Below are 22,130 nucleotides of genomic sequence, written 5' to 3'. Positions count from 1 at the left end.
CGTCTCTGATGGAATCATTTTGCCCTTCTGTCTCATACTGTGTAGGTTATCATTAGCACATAAAACCAGCAAGGGTATTGTAACAATCGTGAATTTGTAAGGTAGGGCTCAGTTCCCAAGAACTCGTGTCCACACAGGCTGTGTTTTTCTTTAGCATTTAAGAAAATTATTTTTTCTTCAACTTAATATATTCGTTTGATTTACTGTTATAAACTCACTTTTAAATGTTTAGGATTAAATTATTTTGTTAAAGGGTTTCTAAATAGTTCTTAATAACAGAGCCATTTCTATAGTCTTAATAATGTGGAAGTCTCTGAACCAACCATGTTTTGAAAATCAGCAATCTAGCTAGAATGTTTATATTGAAATATTGGAGTGGAGGGGAAAAAAGTGAAAGCTGTCTTAAAGGAAGTATCTTTTTTTGTCTCCTAAAGAAATAACTGCATTGGAGAGGAACCCAGATGGCGGAGTAGAAGAACGTGCTCTCATTCCCTCTTGTGAGAACACCAGAATCACAACTAGCTGCTGGACAATCATTGACAGGAAGACACTGGAACTCACCAAAAAAGATACCCCACATCCAAAGACAAAGGAGAAGCCACAATGAGACGGTAGGAGGGGCTCAATCACAGTAAAATCAGATCCCATAACTGCTGGGTGGGTGACTCACAGACTGGAAAACACTTATACCACAGAAGTCCACCCTCTGGAGTGAAGGTTCTGAGCCCTACGTCAGGCTTCCCAACCTGGGGGTCCGGCAATGGGAGGAGGAATTCCTAGAGAATTAGACTTTGAAGCCTAGTGGGAATTGATTGCAGGACTTCAACAGGACTGGGGGAAACAGAGACTCCACTCTTGGAGGGCACACACAAAGTAGTGTGCACATCGGGACCCAGGGGAAGGAGCAGTGACCCCAGGGGAGACTGAACCAGACCTACCTGCTAGTGTTTGAGGGTCTCCTGCAGAGGCGGGGGGGGAAGGGTGCTGTGTCTCACTGTGGGGACAAGGACACTGGCAGCAGAAGTTCTGGGAAGTACTCCTTGGCGTGAGCCCTCCCAGAGTCTGTCATTAGCCCCACCAAAGAGCCCAGGTAGGCTCCAGTGTTGAGTTGCCTCAGGCCAAACAACCAACAGGGAGGGAACCCAGCCCCACCCATCAACAGTCAAGCGGATTAAAGTTTTACTGAGCTCTGCCCACCAGAGCAACAGTCAGCTCTACCCACTACCAGTCCCTCCCATCAAGCCTCTTAGATAGCCTCATCCACCAGAGGGCAGAGAGCAGAAGCAAGAAGAACTACAGTCCTGCAGCCTGTGGAACAAAAACCACATTCACAGAAAGATAGACAAGATGAAAGGCAGAGGGCTATGTACCAGATGAAGGAACAAGATAAAACCCCAGAAAAACAACTAAATGAAGTGGACATAGGCAACCTTCCAGAAAAAGAATTCAGAATAATGATAGTGAAGATGATCCAGAACCTCGGAAAAAGAATGGAGGCAAAGATCAAGAAGATGCAAGAAATGTTTAACAAAGACCTAGAAGAATTAAAGAGCAAACAAACAGAGATGAACAAATGATACAATAACTGAAATGAAAACTACACTAGAAGGAATCAATAGCAGAATAACTGAGGCAGAAGAACGGATAAGTGACCTGGAAGACAGAATGGTGGAATTCACTGCTGCGGAACAGAATAAAGAAAAAAGAATGAAAAGAAATGAAGACAGCCTAAGAGACCTCTGGGACAACATTAAACGCAACAACATTCGCATTATAGGGATCCCAGAAGGAGAAGAGAGAAAGGACCAGAGAAAATATTTGAAGAGATTATAGTCGAAGAAAACTTCCCTAACATGGGAAAGGAAATAGCCACCCAAGTCCAGGAAGCACAGCGAGTCCCATACAGGATAAACCCAAGGAGAAACAGGCTGAGACACATAGTAATCAAATTGGCAAAAATTAAAGACAAAGAAAAATTATTGAAAGCAGCAAGGGAAAAACGACAGATAACATACAAGGGAACTCCCATAAGGTTAACAGCTGATTTCTCAGCAGAAACTCTACAAGCCAGAAGGGAGTGGCATGATATACTTAAAGTGATGAAAGGGAAGAACCTACAACCAAGATTACTCTACCCGGCAGGGATCTCATTCAGATTCAATGGAGAAATCAAAAGCTTTACAGACAAGCAAAAGCAAAGAGAATTCAGCACCACCAAACCAGCTCTACAACAAATGCTAAAGGAACTTCTCTAAGTGGGAAACACAAGAGAAGAAAAGGATCTACAAAAACAAACCCAAAACAATTAAGGAAATGATCATAGGAACATACATATCGATAATGACCTTAAACATGAATGGATTAAATGCTCCAACCAAAAGACACAGGCTTGCTGAATGGATACAAAAACAAGACCCATATATATGCTGTCTACAAGAGACCCACTTCAGACCTAGGGACACATACAGACTGAAAGTGAGGGGATGGAAAAAGATACTGAATGCAAATGGAAATCAAAAGAAAGCTGGAGTAGCAATACTCATATCAGATAAAATAGACTTTAAAATAAAGAATGTTACAAGAGACAAGGAAGGACACTACATAATGATCCAGGGATCAATCCAAGAAGAAGATATAACAATTATAAATATATATGCACCCAACATAGGAGCACCTCAATACATAAGGCAACTGCTAACAGCTATAAAAGGAAATCGACAGTAACACAATAATAGTGGGGGACTTTTAACACCTCACTTACACCAATGGACAGATCATCCAAAATGAAAATAAATAAGGAAACAGAAGCTTTAAATGACACAATAGACCAGATAGATTTAATTGATATTTATAGGACATTCCATCCAAAAACAGCAGATTACACTTTATTCTCAAGTGCGCACAGAACATTCTCCAGGATAGATCAGATCTTGGGTCACAAATCAAGCCTCAGTAAATTGAAGAAAATTGAAATCATATCAAGCATCTTTTCTGACCACAATGCTATGAGATTAGAAATGAATTACAGGGAAAAAACCGTAAAAAACACAAACACATGGAGGCTAAACAATACTTTACTAAATAACCGAGAGATCACTGAAGAAATCAAAGAGGAAATCAAAAAATACCTAGAGACAAATGACAATGAAAACACAACAATCCAAAACCTATGGGATGCAGCAAAAGCAGTTCTAAGAGGGAAGTTTATAGCTATACAAGCCTACCTCAAGAAACAAGAAAAATCTTAAGTGAACAATTTAACCTTACACCTAAAGGAACTAGAGAAAGAAGAAACAAAACCCAAAGTTAGCAGAAGGAAAGAAATCATAAAGATCAGAGCAGAAATAAATAGAAACAAAACAATAGCAAAGATCAATAAAACTAAAAGCTGGTTCTTTGAGAAGATAAACAAAATTGATAAACCATTAGCCAGACTCATCAAGAAAAAGAGGGAGAGGACTCAAATCAATAAAATTAGAAATGAAAAAGGAGGAGTTACAACAGACACCGCAGAAATACAAAGCATCCTAAGAGACTACTACAAGCAACTCTATGCCAATAAAATGGACAACCTGAAAGAAATGGACAAATTCTTAGAAAGGTATACCCTTCCAAGACTGAACCAGGAAGAAACAGAAAATATGAACAGACCAATCACAAGTAATGAAATTGAAACTGTGATTAAAAATCTTCCAACAAACAAAAGTCCAGGACCAGATGGCTTCACAGGTGAATTCTATCAAACATTTAGAGAAGAGCTAACACCCATCCTTCTCAAACTCTTCCAAAAAATTGCAGAGGAAGGAACACTCCCAAACTCATTCTAGGAGGCCACCATCACCCTGATACCAAAACCAGACAAAGATACCACAAAAAAAGAAAACTACAGACCAATATCACTGATGAATATAGATGCAAAAATCCTCAACAAAATACTAGCAAACAGAATCCAACAACACATTAAAAGGATCATACACCACGATCAAGTGGGATTTATCCCAGGGATGCAAGGATTCTTCAATATAACCAAATCAATCCATGTGATACACCATATTAACAAATTGAAGAATAAAAACCATATGATCATCTCAATAGATGCAGAAAAAGCTTTTGACAAAATTCAACACCCATTTATGATAAACACTCTCCAGAAAGTGGGCATAGAGGGAACCTACCTCAACATAATAAAGGCCATATATGACAAACCCACAGCAAACATCGTTCTCAATGGTGAAAAACTGAAAGCATTTCCTCTAAGATCAGGAACGAGACAAGGATGTCCACTCTCACCACTATTATTCAACATAGTTCTGGAAGTCCTAGCCACGGCAGTCAGAGAAGAAAAAGAAATAAAAGGAATACAAATTGGAAAAGAAGAAGTAGAAGTGTCACTGTTTGCAGATGACATGATACTAAACATTAAGAATCCTAAAAATGCCACCAGAAAGCTACTAGAGCTAATCAGTGAATTTGGTAAAGTTTCAGGATACAAAATTAATGCACAGAAATCTCTTGCATTCCTATACACTAATGATGAAAAATCTGAAAGAGAAATTATGGAAACACTCCCATTTACCATTGCAACAAAAAGAATAAAATACCTAGGAATAAACCTACCTAGGGAGACAAAAGACCTGTATGCAGAAAACTATAAGACACTGATGAAAGAAATTAAAGATGATACCAACAGATGGAGAGATATACCATGTTCTTGGATTGGAAGAATCAATATTGTGAAAACGACTATACTACCCAAAGCAATCTACAGATTCAATGCAATCCCTATCAAATTACCAATGGCATTTTTTGCGAAACTAGAACAAATCATCTTAAAATTTGTATGGAGACACAAAAGACCCCAAATAGCCAAAGCAGTCTTGAGGGAAAAAAAACGGAGCTGGAGGAATCAGACTCCCTGGCTTCGGACTATACTACAAAGCTACAGTAATCAAGACAATATGGTACTGGCACAAAAATAGAAACATAGATCAATGGAACAAGATAGAAAGCCCAGAGATAAACCCACGCACCTATGGTCAACTAATCTATGACAAAGGAGGCAAAGATATACAATGGAGAAAAGACAGTCTCTTCAGTAAGTGGTGCTGGGAAAACTGGACAGCTACATGTAAGAGAATGAAATTAGAACACTCCCTAACACCATACACAAAAATAAACTCAAAATGGATTCGAGACCTAAATGTAAGACTGGACACTATAAAACTCTTAGAGGAAAACATAGGAAGAACACTCTTTGACATAAATCACAGCAAGATCTTTTTTGATCCACCTCCTAGAGTAATGGAAATAAAAACAAATGGGGCCTAGTGAAACTTAAAAGCTTTTGCACAGCAAAGGAAACCATAAACAAGACAAAAAGACAACCCTCAGAATGGGAGAAAATATTTGCAAACAAATCAACGGACAAAGGATTAATCTCCAAAATATATAAACAGCTCATGCAGCTCAATATTAAAGAAACAAACAACCCGATCCAAAAATGGGCAGAAGACCTAAATAGACATTTCTCCAAAGAAGACACACAGATGGTCAAGAAGCACATGAAAAGCTGCTCAACATCACTCATTATTAGAGAAATGCAAATCAAAAGTACGATGAGGTATCACCTCACACCAGTTAGAATGGGCATCATCAGAAAATCTACAAACAACAAATGCTGGAGAGGGTGTGGAGAAAAGGGAACTCTCTTGCACTGTTGGTGGGAATGTAAATTGATACAGCCACTGTGGAGAACAGTATGGAGGTTCCTTAAAAAACTAAAAATAGAATTACCATATGATCCAGCAATCCCACTACTGGGCATATACCCAGAGAAAACCATAATTCAAAAAGACACATGCACCCCAATGTTCATTGCAGCACTATTTACAATACCCAGGTCATGGAAGCAAACTAAATGCCCATCGACAGACGAATGGATAAAGAAGTTGTGGTACATATATACAATGGAATATTACTCAGCCATAAAAAGGAACAAAATTGAGTCATTTGTTGAGACGTGGATGGATCTAGAGACTGTCATACAGAGTGAAGTAAGTCAGAAAGAGAAAAACAAATATCGTATATTAACGCATGTATGTGGAACCTAGAAAAATGGTACAGATGAACCGGTTTGCAGGGCAGAAGTTGAGACACCGATGTAGAGAACAAACGTATGGACACCAAGGGGTGAAAACCGCGGTGGGGTGGGGATGGTGGTGTGATGAATTGGGCAATTGGGATTGACATGTATACACTGATGTGTATAAAATTGATGACTAATAAGAACCTGCTGCATAAACAAACAAACAAACAAACAAAAAACTAATACGAAACTTTCTTTGGGTTATTTGTATGGAAATATGTTAATACAAACGTTTCAGACATTACATGAAATGTCTAAAAATCTTGTATGTTCTGGTATAATGTTATAAGTCATAATTGTAGTTATTACTTTAAAATGTATATCTCAGAAATAACTAAATTTCCTTGTCAATTGCATTATTATGAACTTTCATCAAATCTTTAACCGTGGTCATTTTTAAGTCTTTTGTCATTTACAGACAGTTCTGGGTGTACTCTGATGCTTTCACAAAAATGTTCCTATAAAAGGGTTTCAAAAAAAAAAAGGGTTTCATCTTCAAGGAATTCATGGAAAAGACTGACAAGTACAGGTTTCTGGTAACTATACTATACTATACTATACTATACTGCTATAGACTATACTGCTGAACTGAATGAATAAGCATTTTCAGAACTCTAATGAAAAACTGATGAACTCATAAAAGTGCTAACGAAAGATCAAGATGAAAAAAAAATTAATTACATGCGACTGAGTGAACTGATGAGGATGATTATAATTTTTGTGACTTTCTGTTTGAATAAAAAAAAAAAATCCCACAAGGACTCAGAGGCAAAAAATATACAAATCAATTTTCACTGCAAAGTAAAGGAGCTGTTACAATGGAGGATTACTGGGCTGAATGTCAATATTATGACATAGTATGAGTGTGTTTCGTGTTTGGTAATTGCAATCATTGTTGCTTTTGTTGTGGTCATCCATTTACAATGCTTGGTGTCAGTTTATCTCTTGTAAAAATAAAATACAGTGTGTGTGAAAAAAAATTACATTTATTGTGGGAAAATACGTCACATAAAATTTACATCTTAACCATTCAAAAAAAAAAAAAAAAGAAATAACTGCATTTTGTGGGAGGGAGCTGGGGGAAATGGAGTGAGGCCGTAAAATGAGATTAAGCTAAAAGTTCTCCCTCTTATCGATGAAAAAAGTAATCAATAGTCAATCTAAGAAAGAAATGGAATGTTTTATCCAAGCCAACCTGAGGACTATAACTTGGGAGACAGTTTTTCAGGAAAAGCTCTGAGGATGTTCCAGAGAGGTAACGGGGGAGGTCAGGATGTATGTGATTTGGGTGAAGGGGTAGGTGCACACATCTTAGTAGAAGTTTACTGCTATTCGAAAGGAACAGATACCTTAGTTAATGGTTTTAGTGCTTTTCCAAGTATGGGAAGATGCAAGAAACTGGGTTCATAAAATTTTCTCCCGAAAATACCTATCCAAGAGCCACTTCTGCCCGTTTTCCCAGAGCACAAAGTGCCTCATCCTGATCTTCGCCCTGAATCCCTTTCAGGGTGTATTGTAGGTCAGTGACTGCACTGGCTAATGACTTGATTCTTGTAGAACTGGATGGTGGGCAACATTCTTTATTTTTACAATCCCCTCCCTTTCGGTCTTAATTTTTTTTTTTTTTTTTTTTTTCGGTCTTAATTTTGACGAGGGTTTTGGGGGCCATTTTGTGACCACTTTGTCCCATGGCGCTAGGAATGCTCATTTCCAGGTCAGGCGAGGATTTCATTGATAGGCCACTCAATGTGCTATTGCTGAACTAGCTCCCTGTTAACAGTGACCAAAGGCCTCTGGACCACCTGTCTTACTGGTCTGTTATGGTCCAAGAAATGGTTCCTTCTTGTTGCTTCTTCCCATATCTAGAGCTACACTATTACTGTCACTGATCTTATCGAACTATATATTTGATTAATCGTTTCAAGTCACCTAGTCATTATTTTTATCAGAGGCTCAGTCACACATTTGGTAAGGCAAGAAACAGTAATCTTGTAAAATAGGCAGAATATAAATAATACAGCTAATAACATTAATAAGGTCATCAATAAGTAAAGTGATCTAAGGAGTTACATGTTTGGAGCCAGAAGAAGAAAAACTGATCTTTATAGTCGAGCAGATATTTTGTGTCATTGTGAAGGCCTGGTTAATACACAATATGGATACACAATACACACGAGAGGGGAGGGAGGAGACCCAAACCAGCAGAGAAAAGTTTTATGTTTAAATTTTTCTTGTCTTGCCTTAAAATATGAATTTTATTTCATCACTCCCTATTCATACTCTGGCTGAGCGTGTCTTTGTCATTCACCCTTGGAATTAGAATTTGTGGATTTTATAATTTAGAAAACAGCCTCTCTGTAAAATTCGCCTGCCATACCCTTCTATTAGCTGACGTTCAGTGTCTGTGCATTAGAGCCAACTTCTAAGACATTTTTATTTGCGATTAAATTAGATCCTTTCATAACCATTTAAAGAATAAAATAAGATACTTGATTTCTCTGCTTAAAATGTTTACTTTTGGAACTTCCCTGGCAGCCCAGTGGTTAAGACTCCACACTTCCACTGCAGGGGGCATGGGTTCGATCCCTGGTCGGGGAATAAGACCCCACATGCCATGCAGCACGGCCAAAAAAAAGTTTACTTTTAGAATTGTAAGCAGAAGGAATAATAGAGCCATAAATTTGAAGGGAAATAAGCCATAGAGAAAGCACACAACATTTTTTCTTCATACTGCATAGTAATGTATTTTCTCACCAGATAGTTTTCTAAACCCCCCAACTTTTTTTCTTTCCCAAAATGGAAATTCTTGATTTTGTTGTGGATTATAAATATAATACATATTTGTTTTATAAATTCAAACAAAACAGGATATTATAAAGTGAAAGTCCTTTATAATCACAGCTTTCAGAGAAAACTGTGTTCAGAGTTTGGTATATCTTCTTCCTGAACAAATACATGTAACTAAGAATTTTTTATGAATGTGTTGTATATATAAATGTGTGTTTTAACAAAAGTGAGATTATACTTTACTTTCCTTGTCAGTATTTAAAATCTAAATTTTTATTATTAATGGATGTGTAGTAGTATACCATATTTTATTAAATACTGTTTACAATATTAACAATGCTGCAGTGAACACTTTTAGAGGTAAGTCTTTGAATATTTATGGAAATATGTGCATAGGATGCATTATTTCTAGATTATAAATCTGATTTATTCGCAATTTTTATTTCTTCTATGAAATGTCTATATCTTTTACTCATCGTTCTTTTTTTTTTTTTGTCTGTGTTGGGTCTTCATCGCTGCACGCGGGCTTTCTCTAGTTGCGGCGAGCGGGGGCTACTCTTTGTTGCGGTGCGCGGGCTTCTCGTTACAGTGGCTTCTCTGGTTGTGGAGCACGGGCTGTAGCCACACGGGTTCAGTAGTTGTGGTGCGCGGGCTCAGTAGTTGTGGCTCGCGGGTTCTAGAGCGCAGGTTTAGTAGTTGTGGCGCACGGGCTTAGTTGCTCTGGGGCATGTGGGATCTTCCCGGACCAGGGCTTGAACCCGTGTCCCCTGCATTGGCAGGCGGATTCTTAACCACTGCGCCACCAGGGAAGTCCCATGATTTTTATAATATGAGGAATTACTGAAAAAGCAAGGGTCTAACCCTGACTCAGGTTTCTATCACTGTGGATGGCTGAGATTGCTCCTCCAGAGGGGTGACATCATGCTAGAGTGAGTCCTTAAAGTTTTCGGTGGAGGCTAGTTCATGAGTCATAAGCAAGAATGACAAATGAAACTGGATTACGACACGTTGTGGGATTAGACCCGGGGCAGATTTCTCACAGGCTTCTAACAAGTGTCCTTCTGTTCCTACCTCGTGCCTTCCATGCCTGTCCTGATCTTTGACTCTTTGCACCAAGTACAATTCTGTTTCTTGTACTGGTCCAGTTTACTTTAATGTTTTTTGTTTTGGTGGGGAGTGCACCGTGTGGCTTGCGGGATCTTAGTTCCCTGAGGAGGGATCCAACCCATGCCCCCTGCAGTGAAAGCATAGTCTTAACCACTGGACAGCCAGGGAAGTCCCTCTGTTGATTTTTTTTTTTATTTTATTGATGTATAGTTGATATACAATGTTGTATTAATTTCTGTGGTACAGCAAAGTGACTCAGTTATACATATGTATATATATTTTTCATATTCTTTTCCATTATGGTTTATCACAGGATATTGAATATAGTTCCCTGTCCTATACAGTAAGACCTTGTTGTTTATCCTTCTTTAATGTTTTTATATGAGAATATACGGCGCAATCCTGAGGCCCTACTATGTTAGGGTGGTTGAAACGTAATGTGGTTTCATGACTTAGAGAATCAAAGATCAGGACAGGCACAGCAGGCATTGCTAGGAGTAGAAACTGTTGCCAGCGTTCATAATCCAAAGAAATGTTTCCCTGAATTCTATCCAACAGGTGTGTGGACTCACAGTTAAGAACCTCACATTAGAGCAATCAGAGGAGAGGTGTCTCAGGCCTGCCTTAGGGAATTTGTTCTGGCTGTTTCCTCTGCCTGGACTGCTTTTCCCCTGAAATCCAATTGGCTACGTTCCTCAGCTCCTTCAAGTCTGTGCTTAAATTTCACCTTCTCAGTGAGGCCACCCTGACCACGGATTTAAAAGTCTACACACACTCACACACACACCACCCAATTGTTCCCCATTTCCCTTGCTTTACTCTCTTCTCTGTAAACATTTTTCACTCTCTAACATATTATAAAATTACTTTGGTTATTGTTTACTTTTTTATACATTTATTTATTTTACTTATTTTTGGCTGCATTGGGTGTTCGTTGCTGCGCACGGGCTTTCTCTAGCTGTGGTGAGCGGGGGCTACTCTTCATTGCAGTGCGCAGGCTTCTCATTCCAGTGGCTTCTCTTGTTGTGGAGCACAGACTCCAGGCACGCAGGCTTCGGTAGTTGTGGCTCATGAGCTCTAGAGCGCAGGCTCAGTAGTTGTGGTGCATAGGCTTAGGGCTCGAACCCGTGTTCCCTGCATTGGCAGGTGGATTCTTAACCACTGTGCCACCAGGGAAGCCCTTGGTTATTGTTTATTGACTTCCATCTCCTATTAGAATTTAAGTTCCACAGGCGCAGGGATCTTTTTTCCACTGATATGTCCCAAGCGCCTAGAACATTGCCTGGCACATTAGTAAATGCTCAATAAATTCTTGTTGGTTAAGTGACTAGATTTGGAAGTTGAAATATCCTACTTGTTTATTACCTTTTAGAGATTGGCTGGCATCTTGGCAGAGAAGTGGATTCATGCACAAGGTAAGAGTTTAAACTCTGATCTCTAAGGTCCCTTCCGACTCGTGAATGTCTGTGTTTTGTCCTCACTTAGGCTTCCTTCACCATGAACTGCATTTCATTTTTGAGGAACCAAAGCAATCTCCTAAGCACATTCTTTATTTAGAGCAAAATTACCCTCATGTTTAATATGCTTTGTGTGAATGATTCACTCTCAGTTGTATGTAGGGTGTGTAGGCAAAGATAGACCTTACTGTGCTTTCAAGAAGTCGCAACCAAGTGTATTTTACAAAGGAATACATGAAAAACCGCAGGCACAAAACAAATGATCTACTGAAAATTCATCAGTTATGGTGGGATGGGTTGTGCTGATTTCCTTGTTCATTGAATGTTTTCTCATGAAGCAGTATTGAATTTTGTCAGATATCTTTTCTGCATTGAGATTGTGTGGGTTTTGTCCTTTATTCTATTGATACAGTGTATTCCATTAACTGATTTTCAGATGTTAAACCAACTTTGCATTCTTGGGATAAATCCCACCTGAACGTAATGTATAGTCCTTTTTATGTATTGGTAGATTCAATTTGCTAGTATTTTGTTGAGAATTTTACATCTATATTTATAAAAATATTGGGATGTAGCTTTCTCTTTTTGTTGTACTGATTTTTAAAGTACAGTGAAGATTAATGAGTCTGTGGGTAGTAATCCAATTGTCTAAGAACTTGCATCCTTGAAAAATTATTATTATTTTTTTAGTGTCTGAAGCATTTATATTAACATATTTCCATACAAATAACCCAAAGAAAGTTTAGTATTAGTTGTTTTTTTGGTTTGTTTGTTTTTTTTTTATGCAGCAGGTTCTTATTAGTCACCAATTTTATACACATCAGTGTATACGTGTCAATCCCAATCGCCCAATTCAGCACACCACCATCCCCACCCCACTGCGGTTTTCCCCCCTTGGTGTCCATACGTTTGTTCTCTACATCTGTGTCTCAAATTGAATAATTATTTTTACTTTATTTTATTTTTTTAATAAACCACTTTATTGAGATAATATATCACACAATTCTCCCATTTAAAGTACACAATTCAATGGTTTTTAGTATATTCACAGACTTGTACAACCAACACCAGAACCAATTTTAGAACATTTTCATCAACACAAGAGATAATCCCACCCCCCCCAAAAGCAGTCATTCTTCATTCCTGTCACCCCAGTCCCTGGTCACCACTGCTCTGCTTTCTGTCTCCATGGATTTACCTCTTTGGGTCATTTCATAGAAATGGAAATTTGGAGAGTTTTGCCATCTTAACGATATTGTCTTCTGATGCATGAATACGGAACATCTTTTCACTTATTAGGTCTTCTTTAATTTCTTTTAACAATGTTTTGTAGTTATTTAGTGTATAAAAGCCCCCATCCTTTTTTTTTTGCCAAGCCATGTGGCATGTGGGATCTTAGTTCCCCAACCAGGGATCACCCCCTGCATTGGAAGCGCAGAGTCTTAACCACTGGACCACCAGGGAAGTCCTCCCTCTTTTTTCTTTTTTTAAAATGCCATTGACTAGTTGAAAAAACTGGGCCAGTTGTCCAATAGAACGTTCCACCTTCTGAATTTGTTATTTAACTTTTCCTCTATCTCCTAGATTTCTTGGAAACTAGAAGATAGCCCTAAAGGCTGGATTAGATCCAGGTTCAATTATTTGGGCGAGACTACTTCATAGATGGTGCTGTGTGCTTTGTGTTGCATCACATTCAGAGACACATAAAGGCTTGTTGTCCCATGGAAAAGTTTTAAGCAGGAGTTATATTGACTTTGCCTTAGAAAAAGACCTCTCTGGGGTCTTCCCTGGTGGTCCAGTAATCAGGACTCTGAACTTCCAATGCAGGGGGTGCGGGTTCAATCCCTGGTCGGGGAACTAAGATCCCACATGTCATGCAGCGTGGCAAAAAACCCCAAAAAACAAAAAAACCTCTGTGATAACAAGGCAGGGACGGGATTGCAGAGCAGTAACACAGAGTCAGGAAGACCAATAATCATATGTATTATTTTATCCAGAGGAAAGGACATCATTTTTTGTGTTGCAACAATCCGAAATTGATGGTGGTTTAGACTAGAGTGGCAGTAAGGATAGAGAAGGGTAGATGGATTTACAACAAATTTGATAGAATTGGCAGATCTTGGTGACTAACTGCATGGAGAAAGGAGATAAGGAAATAAGGAACCTAGAGGAGGAATTAGCAGTTCAGTATTGAATATATGCAGTTTGTACCCATGACACAAGCAATAAATAATTATTGAATAAATTGAAGTGGAGATGTCCAATATTCATTTGTATATACTAATTTGAAAGTCAAGAATTCTGGACTGGAGATGTAGATTTGGGAATTATTTGTATATAGGTAGTAACTGAAGACGAGTGAACTGGTGAGATTATCCCAAGGAAAATGATGGGTGAAAAGAAAAGAGGCAACTCGAACAGATCCCTAAGGAACACTAATATTAAGGGGTAGATAGAGAAAGGCCTGTCAACGAGATTGAGAAGCAACAGCCAGAGAGGAAGGAGGAGCATAAGAAAAATGTGATGTTATAGAAAAGAAAGGATGAGAAGGGGATATGGAAAGAGGATGTACCAGTTAGCTGTTGCTGAGTAACAAACCACCCCAAAACTTAGTGGATTAAAACTTCAGCCATTTATTTAGCTCATAATTCTGTAGACTTAGACTGTGCTTAGTTATGTAGTTCTTCTGGTCTCATCTGGCTCCCTGATGAGTCTGAAATCAGTTGCAGGTTATTTAGGCAACTCTTCTAATAGAGTTTGGCATGAGTAATTGTAGGCACTTTTTGCAATATACCACAGAGGGAATAGACAACAGTGAAAATGCTAAGATGTTGAGTAGGTCAAATTCTTGCCTCCACTGCTCAGCTGAAACGACTGTTGCCAAAGTCATCCATGAGAGCCATTTCTCTAAGTTCACTAAATGACATGGCTGTCATGGATGATGTTGGCAGTAACCGTTTCAGCTAAGCAATGGGAGGAAAACCAGATTGAAGTGGGAAAACAGAGACCTCAGGCATAGAGAACTTGTTCAAAAGCTTGGCTGGGAAAGTGAAGATGTGTAAAGGGAGTCCTGCTGCTCTGGGTCTCCGTTGCAGCGTGCAGGCTCCAGAGCACACGGGCTCAGTAGTTGCAGCCCGTGGGTTTAGTTGCCCCACCTCATGTGGGATCTTAGTTCCTATACCAGGGATAGAACCTGCGTCCCCTGCATTGGAAGGTGGATTCTTAACCACTGGGCCACCAGGGAAGTCCCTGTCTCATTTTGTTTTTAAGAGACGCTTGAACATATTTACATGATAATGAGGAACTGGTAGAGAGAGACAGGTTGAAGATGCTGAAGAAAAAAATGGATAATTGGTGGGGGAGGGCAATATGAGGGGGGAGTGAGAGGTACAAACTATTGGGTGTAAGATAGGCTCAAGGATGCATTGTACAACATGGGGAATATAGCCAATATTTTGTAATAACTGTAAATGTAAAGTAACCTTTAAAAATTGTATAAAAATTGGGGAATTCCCTGGCTGTCCAGTGGTTAGGACTCTGCACGTCCACTGCCAGGGGCCTGGATCTGATCCCTGGTCAGGTAACTAAGATCCCACAAGCTGCGTGGCATGGCCAAAAAAGCATCATATAAAAATAAAAAAATTGTTTAAAAATGGATAATTCATGGACTTCCCTGGTGGTGCAGTGGTTAGGAATCCGCCTCCCAATGCAGGGGACATGGGTTCAATTCCTGGTCCAGGAAGATCCCACATGACACGGAGCAACTAAGCCTGTGCGCCACAACTACTGAGCCTGCACTGTAGAGCCCGCGAGCCACAACCACTGAGCCCGCATGCCACAACTACTGAAGCCCGAGTGCCTAGAGCCCATGCTCCGCAACAAGAGAAGCCACCACAATGAGAAGCCCACGCACCGCAATGGAGAGTAGCCCCCGCTCGCCGCAACTAGAGAAAGCCCGTGCACAGCAACGAAGACCCAACGCAGCCAAAAATAAATAAATAAATAAATAAAAATGGATAATTCATATACTTGGCATCAGTGTTCAACCTGAGATCTACCTAGGTATGCAGAAAGTTAAATAAAAATATGATAAACTACCTTATCTGGCAAAGCCCAGACTAATGAGAGGATTTATATGTGGAAAAACTATTTGTGCTTGTATTCATACATGGATTATATACATTACAGACCACGCAAGTGTCATCTGCGGACTCTTCACTGAGGAAAAACTCCTATAAGTAAAAATTTTGGTTTCCCCTGAACCCACGTCTACACTGGAGCAGGACTCAGGACTACATGGCTTTCCCCTAAAAGCAAATTCAAACTCATAAAGACATACATTTTCTTAAAAAATTGGAGTAAAACACAGCTACACGCAACATATAGTAAGACAATAAAAATCCTCAGTAGCCATTTCTGTTTTCTTCACAAAGTTCCTTTTCAACAAGTCTGTTAGCCCTCAAGTATTCATCATTCTAAGCAGCTCTATTTTTGTTCTTATCAAATATTTGCGCCAGATAAACAGTTCTTTTTCTAGGAGAGGAATTCTGTTCTTTCAGTCTTTCTTCTCTGTCACCTTGGCCTGTTGGCTTTTGTCTCCATGTTCACTACCTCGGCATGACAACATAGCTGCTTTGGCTCCAGACAGTACATCTGTGTCTGTCTCCATTTATCAGAGAAGCAAAAGCTTTCCCAGAAGCACCTCTAGCCGAATTGCCTAGGAAAAGCCTGAGTAAGTGAGCATAAATTGTTGGGCACATTGTCATGTCAAGTATAACTGGGGTTTAAGTCAAAGGAAGGGAGAAGTTCTCAGGTTGGTAATCAGCAATGTCAGCCACAGCTGAGTTCTTTGAGGGCAGCGGTCCTGATTTTGTGTCTCAGTGTTTGTTTAGAGTCTGTTCCTAACATATGCTCTTTCTTGGCTCAGAGCCTCCTCCTGCTGACTCAGCCTTCCCTCCTCTTTCTGGCACAGCTGGCACCTCTGAGTCTCTGCCATGATGCTGCCACAGTGGGTCCCAGAGCAGGTGCACAAAACTCTCAACCAGCCATTCATGTCTAAGGGAGGCCCAGAAGCGCAAACTAGATCTTACCTATGCCTGACCTTGCCACCCATCTTCCTAACAACGTTGGCATAGAACTACCACCCTGGCTAAGGGTTTTCTTCCAGACTCTCAAATGTGGAGTAGGGACAAAGAGTCTAGTTCTGGGGGCCACCCCTCTTCCCTGCCCCAGATCTCAACCTGTAGATCTGCCTTCCTTACCTGCTCTCTTGATCTTTTCCCTCCATCAACTCCCAGGCCTGGAAGTACAGCATTTTCTCTTATTTCTTTGATGCCATATTCTTTCTTCCTATGTCCAGCCCCCTAAGTCTTAATGTTGGACAGGAGTTTCTTCTGTACCTCATAGCAGAAACTCTGGTCTTCCAGGCCCTTGGTACGACAAATGGGAGCTAAACAAATTTTTAATAATCCTTTCTTGCTTGACAATGCTGGAATACCAAGCCATTTTTTTTCTCTACAAAATTCTATTTTAGGTTGCATGACATTGTGAATGCAACTAATGCCACTGAATTGTACACTTAAAAATGGTTAGAGTGGCAAATTTTATGTTATATATTTTTTACTACAATTTTAAAAAGTAATGTAACATACCAAAAACCATTGATTTGTACACTTTAATGAGTGTGTGAATTATCAAGACATCTCAACAAAGCTATTACAAAGATCCTATTTTAAAAAAATATTTATTTATATATCTATTTATTTGGTTGCATCGGGTCTTAGTTGCGGCACGCGGGCAAAGATCCTATTTTGAATGTCAAAACCTGCTTATAAACTTCTTTTTCTTTTCTCTTCTTGGGCAACAATCCAACCTCACTTTCTCTCCCGCCTCCCAGTCATGGCAAGTGGATGCCTTGCGCTGTTTAGGGTCAAGGTCAGGTGTGAGGAACATGACAAGAAACGTGCATTAATATTTTATTTAAAATGAATACTTCCAGAGACTTCCCTGGTGGGCCAGTGGTTGAGACTCTGCGCTTCCAATGCAGGGGGCGTGGGTTGGATCCCTGGTCCGGGAACTAAGATCTCGCATGCCAGTGTGGCCAAAAAAAAAAAAAAAAAAAAAAGACAACTTCTATTAAACAGGTATGTATGTATCTCTCCCTTGCTTATTTAAGGCAAAAACATAGCATATTATGCACACTGTTTTGTACCTTCCTTTTTTTTATAATGATAAAATATTAATTTATATTAATATTAATATATTTTCCCCAGGAAATCCTGAGTCTCATTGACAACCATTAAACCCAAGTGTATCCAATCGACCTCTTCACATGTAATAAATGTATACTCAGAAAGACATACACCCATACCCACACAGACTGTGAGGCATGAAATCAATTAAGTTAATTTAGTACTAATGAGTTAAACTAGTTAATCTAGTATTAATTTTTTATTTGTTTTTTTAAAATTAATTAGTTTATTTTTGGCTGCGCTGGGTCCTCATTGCTGCTTCTCTAGTTGCGGCGAGCGGGACTACTCTTCGTTGCGGTGCGCGGGCTTCTCATTGCGGTGGCTTCTCTTGTTGCGGAGCACGGGCTCTAGGTGCACGGGCTTCAGTAGTTGTGGTGCACGGGCTTAGTTGCTCCGCGACATGTGTGATCTTCCCAGACCAGGGCTCGAACCCGTGTCCCCTTCATTGGCAGGCGGATTCTTCACCACTGCTCCACAAGGGAAGTCCATTAATTTTTTTATTTGAAATAAATTAAAAACTATCTATTATTTCCATGATGTAAGATTAAGGATAGTATTAAGTCTGCCTATTTAGTTTGAGCCTTTCCTTCTAGAAGGTGTCTAAATGAGATTTAGTCATTTTATTTGAATACAAGCCCTGGCAGAAGCTGACAATTCCCTGTACACATTTCCTTAATTTATAGTTCAACTTTAATTTTTATCTCTTTTGTACAGTTAGACTTTTTAGATGTAATATGGTTGTGATTGAACACTAAGGAAGAGCTGAGTCTGTAAAATAATAGACTCTTAGAGTTGGGAAGGACTTTAGTCCAAACAGCCTCCCAATTAAAAAATCTCTTTTCCAAAATCTCCCACCTACCTGGTTATCGTCCATTCTCTACTTACCTTTTTTTTTTTTTTTTTTGAGTCTTTATTACTTTCATTTATTTATGTATTTATTTTTATTGAGATAATATTCACATAATATAAAATTAATCATTTAAAAGTACACAATTCAGTAGCATTTAGTATGCCACAACTGCCTCTATCTAGTTCCAAACATTTTTTCATCCCAAAAGGAGACCTGTTGATTCCAACTTCCCTCTCATTAAACTGTTGATTCCAACTGTTGATTCCAACTTCCCTCTCCCCTGCGTCACTGGCAACCACTATCTATGTTCTGTTGCTATGGCTTTAGTTATTTCTGGCTATCTCATATAAATATCCTTTCTTGATATTTCGTATAAGTGGAATCAGACAATATGTGACCTCTTGTGTCTGGCTTCTTTCACTCAGCGTAACGTTTTCGATGTTCATCCAGGTTGTAGCAGGTATCAGTACTTCATTTTTTTTTTTTTTTGACTGAGTAATATTGCATTGTACTTATATACCATTATTTATCTATTCATCTATTGTTGGGCATTTGGCGTGCTTCCACCTTTTGGCTGTGAATAGTGCTGCTGTGAACATGTATATACGTGTATTTGTTTGAGTCTGCTTGATTTTTTGCTGAAGGTAGAATCAACTTTTCATGCACTCAACAAATATTTGTTGCATTAGATTAAAACTGCTGCAACAACCACTGATTTCACAAATGTCTTGCTTCACCGGATAAAAGTCACAGAATCTTAAAAATGTTTGTGGTAAGAACTTCATAAGTCATCTTGTTCAACCCCCTCATCATGAAAGTACACGCACTCAAAGCAGTAGTCTATTTAGAAGGCCCTAAATACAGTTTACATCATGATGTGTGGTACCCTACTGATATTGTTCTTTGTTAACTGAATGTGTACAATGCAGCTTTTGTTGTCATAAGATGGTTCTCCTTGAGAAGTGATCTATGCATTTAAATTTAGTAGCTTGTCATTCTTTCATTGTTTTGCTTCTTGAAAGATTCCACAAAACCACCACCATCAGCATTGTTTTTATAAAGTAGATATGGCAGACAGTCTTAATTGGTTTCAGTGATAAAATTAATTTTTGGTCCAAAATAGTCTGAATGCTTCATCGTGTGTTGTGGGATTTATTTTTTGGTTTCCTTTCTTTGCATCTTAAGACACTGTCTTGCTCTGGATTAGTCACTTTTTGATTAAATGAACCAGCACTAGCTCCTTACCTTTGCAAGGAAATGTTAGTATCTCCTTAAACACCAGAGTTAACTTAAAACATTTTTCTTGTATCTGACTTTATAAATCTCTCTCTCAATTTTTAGCAGAGTTGAATGAAATTGACAAGGAGTATGGTCTGGTGCATTATATCCACCGTGGGCATAAAACCAGTGGAATTCACGGAACAGTGATTATCCCACCTTGATTTAGTAAAGCACATAGCAGTAAAAGTCAAGGTTGGAGGATAAGTACTTGATCTCCACTGCCGTGCTCTCCCAATACCTGGAACAGTGCCTGGGACACAGCAGGGGGCCAGTAACTATTTGATAGATGAGTGAATGAAATTAATTTGACTCTAGTTTTTGAAACAATGCTAATAAAAGTAGATGTAATTTAAAAAATAGCATAGTGAAAATGAATTCCTTTGTCTTCTTTATAAAGATTATTTTAATTATGGACTGTCTCTTAGGAGTTACATTAAACATTTTTATTGAGGTATAATTGACATTATATTAGTTTCAAGTGTGAAACATGATTCAATATTTGTATATATTGTGAAATAATCACCACAATAAGGCTAGTTAACATCTGTCACCAGACACAGTTGCAAAAAATTTTTCTTTCTTGTGATGAAGACTTTTAAGATTTACTCTCTCAGCAACTTTCAAATATGCAGTAGAGTATTACGAACTGTAGTCACAGTATTGTATGTTATATCCTCATGACAGTTATTTTATAACTGAAGGATTTACATTTTTAATTGTTATCTGTTATGGTTCAGGAACTTAAAAAAAGAAAAAGAAAACAGAAAAGAAAAGAATTTACTTTTAATTTAAAGAGTGTTCTTGTCTTGACAGCTTGTTTCATTTTCTATTTTAGAAGCTCTATAAATCCTCACATCCTTTTAGAAATTTACAGAGTACTCTCCAACCACTATTTTACACTGAGCGTTGTTTTTGAATGGCAATAAGAACTATTTGTGCCTTTAGTGAAAGATTTAAAATGTTTTTAACAGTAATGAATTAATTTAAAACCATTATTTATAGTAATTTTCTCTGGATGTATGGGATTATAACTGTTTAGTTTTCTTCAGTTTGCTTGTTTTAATTTTATGTACTGAACACCTATTATTCTTTAAAAAAATGAAGACAAAATACTGGAAAAAAGTCCCCAGTTACTTAGAACCTGAAGTCTTATACTACATCCTTTTTAAAATTAATCTACTATGAACCAAGTGTATTCTAGGGATGCAGCTAGAGCAATGAGCCAACAATCCTTCTCTCTTGAAACTTACATGCCAGTAGGGATGGAATTAGACAGGTAATAAACAAAATAATAAACCTGCTATACAGCAGAAAACCATCAGAGAAAGAATGAAGCTAAAGAGCTGCGTAGAAACAAACTATGAACACCCACCACTTTGCAGAGAATATTCTCTATTCATTTGTTTGAGGACCTTAAATACCTTTTTTTTTTCTTTAAAAAATAGCAATCAAAGTAACGCATGCACGTTTTTAAAAATAAAGTGCGGGCTTCCCTGGTGGCGCAGTGGTTAAAAATCCGCCTGCCAATGCAGGGGACATGGGTTTGATCCCTTGTCCGGGAAGACCCCACATGCCGCAGAGCAACTAAGCCTGTGCGCCACAACTACTGAGCCTGCGCTCTAGAGCCTGCAAGCCACAACTACTGAGCCCACGTGCCACAACTAGTGTAGCCTGCGCGCCTAGAGCCAGCGCTCCGCAACAAGAGAAGCCACCGCCATGAGAAGCCCGCTCACCGCAATGAAGAGTAGCACCCGCTCGCCGCAACTAGAGAAAAGCCTGCGCGCAGCAACGAAGACCCAACACAGCCAAAAATAAATTGAAAAAAAAAAAAAGTACATCAGGGTTTATAATGAAAAGCAACGTTGTTCTGCCAATCTTCCCAACCCTGTTCCCCAGAGACCACTAAGTTTTTGCTTTCAGTTCTTCAGGTGGTAACTTCCATATCTCCAAAAGTACACTTATATTGTTATTTATTTATCATCTGTAGACATTATCTATTGACTTTGTGTTATGATTAAGCTCCACTACCTTTTCCCCTCCACACAGGTCTACCACTATTTGTAGTTGTTCTTATTAGTTACACTAATGATGTGAGTAAACCTTTTTTTTTTCCTAGCAAAAAGAAGTATTTAATGACTTCCCCACTTTGTAAAATGAAGATTTGGGAGCTCTACTGGCTTTCAACTTCGGCCACTTCCCTCTGTCTTCCAAAGTTTTCTCCAATGAGCTGTTCCAATACTCTTAGAGCAGAT

At 38.8% G+C, this 22,130-nt stretch overlaps 1 protein-coding gene across 1 annotated transcript in view; it reads left to right on the top strand.

Moving 5' to 3' along the window:
- The window catches only part of ZCCHC8 (zinc finger CCHC-type containing 8), a 32,579-nt gene extending 27,896 nt beyond the window's left edge, over positions 1 to 4,683 (top strand). Inside the window, exon 15 of the transcript XR_014251999.1 lies at positions 435 to 4,683. The gene's annotated coding sequence lies outside the window, so the exon portion shown is untranslated. The remainder of the gene's footprint in view (positions 1 to 434) is intronic.
- The last annotated feature ends 17,447 nt before the right edge of the window (positions 4,684 to 22,130 follow it).

This window comes from Balaenoptera physalus (genome assembly GCF_965194825.1).
Source record: "Balaenoptera physalus genome assembly, chromosome: 12".
Taxonomy (NCBI): Eukaryota; Metazoa; Chordata; class Mammalia; order Artiodactyla; family Balaenopteridae; genus Balaenoptera; species Balaenoptera physalus.
This window is presented reverse-complemented; position numbering and strand designations above follow the sequence as displayed.